Source organism: Chrysochloris asiatica, unplaced genomic scaffold (genome assembly GCF_000296735.1).
Source record: "Chrysochloris asiatica unplaced genomic scaffold, ChrAsi1.0 scaffold00009, whole genome shotgun sequence".
NCBI lineage: Eukaryota > Metazoa > Chordata > Mammalia > Afrosoricida > Chrysochloridae > Chrysochloris > Chrysochloris asiatica.
The window spans coordinates 8,385,778-8,394,093 of record NW_006408527.1 but is presented as its reverse complement, the minus strand read 5'-3'; the positions used below and the strand labels follow the sequence as shown (position 1 = coordinate 8,394,093).

Genomic DNA, 8,316 nt, shown 5'->3' with positions numbered 1-8,316 from the left:
TCTACCACATTCATAGGTGTGTTTTCAACAAAGGTAAATACCCATGTACAAATATCCTCTTACAAACCCATATATATTTGTACATATACTCCCGTTCTTCCCCCATACCTATTTAGCCTGTGTCTCTATCCATATATCTACCTGCAGAACACTGTTGTTCCAAGGTTGTATATGTAACATTATTTACCTTTATCCCCCTTTTACCCTTGCACACCTCTTTGTGTCTTCAGCTATCTTCATCATTCTTCTGTCAATCTCCCACTTCTTGTATATTGCCCTCCTCATCACATAGTTAACATATATCTACCCTCTACCCAGTGAGTAATTTTCCCTTCCCTCTCACCCCCAGTAACCATCAAAAAATGTTTCTTATAGCATGAAAACTTTTCCTTGAGTTTTTACAATAGTAGTCTCATACAATATTTGTCCTTTTGTGATTGATTAATTTCATTCAGCACAATGTCCTCCAGGTTCATCCATGTTATGAGGTGTTTCAAAGATTCATCATTATTTTTCAACATTTCATAATAATCTACTGTGTGTATATACCAAATTTCATTGATCCATTCTTTAATTGATGGTCACTTAGGCTGTCTCCATTTTTTTTATTATTACTATTGTGATAGAGTGATGTGATAAACATCAGTGTGCATATATATCTGCCCCTGTCTTGACTCTTATTTCTTGTGGATATGTAATAAATAAAGGGATTGCTGGGTCTATTTCCAACTTTCTAAGGAAGTGCCATAGCATTTTCCACAGTGATTATACAATTCCATAGACCCACCAGCAGTGTAGGAGGGTTCCAATCTCTCCAAACACTCTCCAGTGTTTGTTGTTTTCTGTTTGTTTGTTTGTTTTTAATTTCCTATTAATGCTGGTGTGAGATGATATTTCATTGCTATTTTGATTTGCATCTCTCTAATGGCTAATGTGGAGTTGCAGGTTAATGCACTGAACTGCAAGGTCTATTTGAACCATAAGGTCAGTGGTTCAAGCTCACCTGTCGCTCCTCAGAAACCATACTGAGGATCGTTATGGGTCGGAACCAACTCGACAGCACTTAACAACAACAAAAATAAAGGCTAATGATCATGAACATTTCATCATATGTTTATTAACTGCTTGAATGTCTTCTTTGGTTACATGTCTGTATGTGTTCTCTACTCATTATTTTTCATTGGGTTGCTTGTTTTTTTGTAGAGGTGTTGTAGTTTTCTATCAATTTCGGAGGTCAATCCCTTGTCTGATAAGTCATTGCAAAAAAAAAAAATTCCCAGTCCCCCGCCAGAGAAGGAGTCAGAGATGGTGGCATGGAGAGGGGGAGAGGCTGAGGACTCTAGATTCATCAACTAAGAAGAGAAGGACTAAGAGCTGGTGGCCAGGAGCAGACTTGCAGAATGTGCCCTTTGGAGATGTAATTTATTATATATGCCTGAGTGGGTTTTTTTGTTTGTGTGTTTTTTTAAAAAAAGCTAAAGTGGATAAAGAGAAATACTTTTAACTGATGGTATATGGAGGGGATTATAATCAATGTAATGAAACAAGTTATATGAAGTGTTGAATGTGAAACTGATTATGTGCCCTGTAAACTTTCACTCAATCCACAATAAAAAACTTAAAAAAAAAAAATTCCCAGTCTCTGAGCTCTTTTTTAATTTTTATTATTATTATTTTGAGCTCTCTTTTTATTCTTTTGGCAAAATCTTTTGATGCACATAGTATCTAATTTTTAGGAGGTCCCACTCATCTATTTTGTCTTCTACTGTTTATGTTTTTAGTTACATTTGACGGTGTATTTACATCATGTATTAGAGCCCCTAAGTTTGTCCTTACTTTTTTTATTGGTGATCTTTGTAGTTTTAAGTTTTATATTTGGATCTTTAATCTATGTTGAGTTTGTTTTATATATGTTATGATATATGGGTCTTGTTTCAGTTTCCTGCAAATGGATTTCCAGTTTTGCCAGCTCCATTTGTTAGAAACCTGTTTAGTGTGGTTTGTCCCTTTGTCAGAGATTAGCTGACTGTATGTCAATGGATTTATTTCTGGGTTCTCAATTCTGTTCCATTGATATACGTATTTTTTGTTGTACTAGTACAAGACTATTTTAACCACTGTGGCTGTGTAGTAGGTTTTGAGATCAGGGAGTGAAAGGCATCAAATTTGTTCTTCTTTTTAAGCAGTGCTTTGCTTGACTGAAGTCTGTTTCCTTTCCATATAAAGTTAGTGATCATTTTTCCATCTCTCTACAAGAATGATGTTGGTATCTTCATTGGGATTTCACTTTCACTACATATTGTCTTGGGTAGTGTTGACATTTTCACAATGTTAAATCTTCCTATCCATGAGCATAGTACATTCTTCCACTTTTGTAAGTCGTTTTTGGTTTCCTGTAGGAGTGTTTCATAGTTTTCTTTGCATAAGTCTTTTGTTTATCTGTTTAGATTTATTCCTAAATATTTCATCTTTTGGGTAGCTATTGCAAATTATATTGTTTCCTTAATTTCCTTTTCAAAGCTGTCCTTATGGAATCCAACTGATTTTGGTATGTTGATCTTATACTCTGCCACATTGCCAAGCCTTTCAATAAGTTCCAATAACTTTCTTGCTGAATCTTTGGGATCTTCGATGTATAGGATCATATCATCTGCGAATAGAGTTTTACTTCTTCTTTGTAAATGGTATGGTTTTCCTGATTTCCTTTTCTAAGCTCTGTTTAGTATTGTAAAGGAATGCAACTGGTTACTGGATGTTGATCTTGTACCCACCCTGCCACTATGCTGAACTCTCAGTGAGTTCCAGTCATTTTCTTTCTGAGTCTTTGGGGTTTTCTATGTATAGAATCATATTGTCTGCAAATAGAGTTTTACTTCTTTGTCAATTTGGATACATTTAATTTTCTTTTCTTGACTTATAGCTTTGGCTAAGACTTCCAGACAGTATTGAATAGGAGTGGTGATAAAGGACATCCTTGTCTAGTTCCTGTTCATGAGGGTAAAGTTTTCAGTTTTTCTCCACTCAGAGTAATGTTGAGTGTTGGTTTTGTATATAAACACTTAATTATGTTGAGGAATTCCTCTTATATTCATATTTTGTTTTTATCTTAAATGGGTGGTGAACCGAGAAAAACTTAAAGACTCAGAAAGAAAGTTACTGGAACTCACTGAAATATTCAAAGCTCTAAAAAGGAAATCAGGAAAACCATACCATTAACAATAGCCACCCAAAAGATGAAATACTTAGCAATACATATAACAGAGAAACAAAAGACCTATGTAAAGAAAATTACAAAACACTACTACAAGAGACTAAAAGAGACCTACAAAAATGGAAAAATATACCCTGCTCATGGATAGGAAGAACTAGCATTGTGAAAATATCAGCACTAGACAAGGCAATCTATATACATATAAATGCAATTCTAATCCAGATTCCAATTATCATTTTTTAAATAAATGGAAAAGCTAATCACTAACTTTATATGGGAAAAAAATGAGACCTCAAATACTCAAAGCATTACTAAAAACGAAGAACAAAGTAGGAGGCCTCACACTTCCTGATCTCAAAACCTACTACACAGTCACAGTAGTCAAAACAACATAGCACTGATACAATGAAAGGCACATAGATCAGTGGAACCTAACTGAGAATCCAGAAGTAAATCCATCCAACTGATCTTCAATAAAGAGCCAAATACATTCGTTAAGGAAGAGATAGTCTCTTCAACAAATGGTGCTGGCAAAACTGTAAATCCATTTACAAAAGAATGAATCAAGAGCCACATCTCAAACTATATACAAAAACAAACTCAGCAAGGACTAAAGACCTAAATGTGAAACCTAGAACTATAAATATCATCAATGAAAAAATAGGGGCAAACTTAGGGGCTCTGATATACGGCATAAAGACACTATCAAACTTAACTAAAAATACACAAACAACAAAAGACAAAATAGATGAATGGGACCCCCTAAAACTCAGACATTTATGTGCATCAAAGATATTTCACCAAGAGAGTACTGAGACAGTAAAAAGAGAATCCACAGAAAAACAGCGCCGAGGGGTGGGTCCATGAGCTCCAGTCCTCATGGGTGCTGAGGGCCACAGGGCAGGATCACCCTGGCGGCGCTGCAGCAGCTCCTTGTGCAAGAGGCAGTTGATACCATCATGAAGAGTCTGGAGAGACAGAACAACCAGAAGATGCAGGGCATCATGTTCCGGTGCAGCGCCAACTGTTGTGAGGCCAGCCAGGCATCCATGCAACAGGTGCACAGTGTATTGTATGCTGCCATGCACCGATGCCCCAAGCACATGCCCTTGTGACCAGTAAGTTGGAGAGGTTCCAGGACTGCCTGGCCTGGTGTACCATGCATTGCAACAACAAAGCCAAAGACTCAATGGATGCAGGAAATAAGGAGCTGCTGGTGAAGCAGCAGCTAGAGAGCTGTGTGACCAGGTGTATGGATGACCACATATATCTCATCCCATCCATGACCAAGAAAATTAAAGAGTTTCTCTCATCCATTGCAAAATAAAAGTCTTCGTCAGTGGCCATTGGGGATAAGGGCAGGAATCTACATAAAATGAAGAAAGGAAATTTGGGTTTTCATAAGTGAAGTTTATGAATGAAAAATTCATGATGGCAGGAAGTTTAAGGAACATGGCTCCTGGCTCTGGATGTTGGTTCTTTTATAAGTTTGAAACCACAGCGGGGAAAGTGGGAAAAACTGGTGTTAAAATTTGGGTCTGAGGTAGCACAAAAGAATTATTTCAAGCCTATATCGTATATGGCAAGTGTGTATGCTAGCAGTAGGTATCTCCCCTGCTTTACCAAACCAGAGCTCTCCAGGGCACCAGATTCTCCTTAGTAATCTAGTACCAACAGAATGGCAGATTACTTCAACCTGCCTGTAATCTGGTGGAGTTTGAGGAGGGGTATCTCTGTTTGCTGCCAATCTTCTGTTTACAAGAAATATCACCACCTGATTTTCCAAAAGCTGTAAAACAAAATCCATAAGATCACTAATTTAGAAGTAGGAAAAACAGATCTTTGTTTTGCTTTCTATACAAGGATCTGAAATTGATGTCCTTTAAGAGACAGGGTAGTATAGATAAGAACTTTGAAAGGTTCTTTGGCCATCATCTGGCTGTCAAGCTGTACTTTTCTTGAAATTCTTATATGTTGCATTTTTCAGTGTGAAGACATGAGAGGCAGTGTGACATGCTGGGTATGGAAAGCCGAGTTTCCTTCTCACTGGCTATCATGGTGTCCCTGGGGCTGATTTGATTGTGATATATACCAGTATCAGGAAATGAACAGTGAAAGAAACTGTTGGCTGCTTAGTTAAGAAAGTTCAACTGGATTTGGAAAGACTTAGCTTTTCATTGACCAGAATGAAATGAAAGCCTAACCCAGTATTGCTTACTTATTCTTATTGTTAGTTACCATCAAGTGGACTCCAAATCATGGCATGCATCACCAAACGCAACGTTCTCCAGGCCTGTGCCACCTTCATGATCACTGGTGTGGCTGACTCCACTGTGGCAATCTGTCTCACTGAGGGGTTCCTCTACCAAACATAATGTCTTTTCTAGTGATTGCTCTTTCCTGATAACATGTCCAACTGTTTATTTATCCTGTAAGAGCCCTGTTAGCAACATGAAAGTCAAGGGAGAAAAAGTACGTGATTCAGGGGCTAGAGAGAGCTGTGACTCCTTTGGAGCAAAGGAGGGGTGCCTCCTCATTACCAAATGCCACTTCTGTGGTATGCAGTGTTCCAACTTCAATGACACCTTATTTTGATAAGGGCCTTGTCACCTTTCTACCAACTTATTACTTGAAGTGATCATGTAGCCTGTTTGTTTTCTGTTTCAAGGCTGTGATATGTTTTCCTGGTGGTTCAATTAAAGAAACATATTCATTTTTACCAAAAAAAGAAAGAGAGAGAGAGAATCCACAGACTGGCAAAAAATTTTGGCTATGACATATCAGACAAGGGACTAATCACTAAAACTTATAGAACACTTCACACTTCAACAAGAAGACAAAAATTCCCATTAAAAATGGGCAGAGGATATGAACAGACATCACTAAAAACAAGACATTCAGGTGGCCAACAAACATGAAAAAATGCTCAAGATCACTAGCCATTAGACGCAAATCAAAATAACAATGAGGTATCATACTACCTCAACATGAATAACAAAGTTCAAAAAACCAGAAAACAATAAATGCTGGCAAGGGTGTAGAGAGACTCTGACACTCCTACACTGTTGATGGCACTGAAAATGGTGCAACCACTGTGGAAAACAGTATAGCACTTCCTCAAAAAGTTGGAAATAGAAATACCATATGACCCAGCAATCCCTGTACTTGGTATATATCCTCAAGATATGAGAGCCATGACACAAGTAGATACATGCACACCCATATTCATTGCAGTACTATTCAAAACAGCAAAAGATGGAGACAGTCCAAATGCCCATCAACAGAAGAATGGTTATACAAACTTTGGTACATACACACACAGTGGAATACTATGCAACATTGAAGAATGATGACAAATCCATGAAACACCTCATAGCATGGATGAAACTGACATTATGTTCAGTGACATTAGTCAATCACAAAAGGACAAATATTGTATGAGAAGACTGCTATAAAAGTTAAGAAAACATTTTCTTGCTAAAAGAAATATTCTATGATTATTACCAAGGGTGGGTCAGAAGGAAAAATTATTCACTGGGTAGAGATAGACACGTTAACTTGGGTGATGGGGAAGGCAATATGCAACAAAAAGGAGATTGGCACAGGAAAGGTGAAGGTAGTAGAAGACACAGGTGGGATTTAAAGTGAACAGAGATACATACTGCTAACTGGTGGTACATGGAAGGGACTAGAATCATTGTAATAACATGAATCAGTGTAAGGTTTATTGAATGTGGAACTGATATTCTGTAAACTTCTCAATTCACAATAAAAAGGTTTTTCTTAATCACTGTTTGAGAGAATAGAGAAGACTGAGGAGTAGAGAAGAGTTCAATTGGTATGGTACACCTAAACAAAATCTAAAATCGTAATACCAGGAAAAGTCATTTTGTGACTCAATTACATTTTCAATAATAAAAGTCCATGAGGATGACTCTTCTAAATCGCCTACGGTCCAATCCACGCGCTAAATAAACTGAACTCCCAAGAGATTCATTCAGTAGTTATTTGCTTTGTCTCTGATTTTAATATCCTACAGAAATACATTTTTTATTAAGTCAGTAAATTACAATGGGGAAAGTGATTTCAATTTCAAAAGTAAACTCAAACACTTCATTTACTGGGTAGTTACCTCTAAGTACATGGTTTCAAAAGCATAACCTCCCTCTTCATTCAGCATCAAATGAAGGATTTTGAAATAATAAAGACAGACAAATATATTTCACAAACAGTATGCATGAGAATAAGAAAACACATAAAAACGCACTATAAAAATAGATTTTTTATCACTTAATGATATTTACTTAATAAATAAAAGGTCAGTGATATGTTGAACTAATGCTAAAATACATTTGTGTGATTGTTAGAAAGTAGAGTAGTAAATGAATCAGTCTGGTGGTTTTCTTCAGTCATAATAATTTATTTACGAAAATCTGTATGTATTATAGGCGCTTTGGAGAAAACGTCTTAGACTATCATTTAATAACAACAACAAAAATTCATTCCCAGCACTCCAAAAAATAAATGTGATTCAAAGTAATCATTGCAAAAATAGCAGATAATACTAGGGGGGAAACAGTGTGGTTTTTTAGTAAGTTTACATTGACTTTCTGTCTTATTACAACACTACCTTGACAAACAGTTTAAGAAGACAGTATAGTACTAGGGTTGTTGTTATTGTTAGGTGCCATCAAGTGGGTTCCAACTCATAGCAATCCTATATACAGCTACCTGGTGCTGCGCCATCCTCCTAGCCATTCCTATATTTGAACCCACTGATGCAGCCACTGTGTCAATACATTTCATTGAGGGTTTTCCTCTTTTTTGTTGACCCTCTACCAAACATCATGTCCTTCTGTACAGACTGGTCCCTCTTGACAACAATTCCAAAGTACATGAGATAAAGTCTCGACATCCTCAAGCATTCTGACTGTACTTCTTCCATCACAGATTTATTTACTCTTCTAGTGCATCATAGTATATTATATTCTTGCCAACATCATAATTCAAAGGCATCAGTTCTTTGGTCTTCTTTATTCATTGTGCAGCTTTTTTTTCAATGTTTTATTGTGAATTATGTGATAGTTTACATGGGAGAACATTAG

General features: G+C 36.8%; 1 protein-coding gene and 1 pseudogene across 2 annotated transcripts in view; one reads left to right on the top strand and one right to left on the bottom strand.

The window, feature by feature from the left end:
• LOC102823012 overlaps positions 1–4,538 on the top strand; it is a 24,794-nt pseudogene extending 20,256 nt beyond the window's left edge.
• KCNH1 (potassium voltage-gated channel, subfamily H (eag-related), member 1) overlaps positions 1–8,316 on the bottom strand; it is a 676,883-nt gene that overhangs the window by 645,680 nt on the left and 22,887 nt on the right. The gene's annotated exons all lie outside the window — the stretch shown is intronic.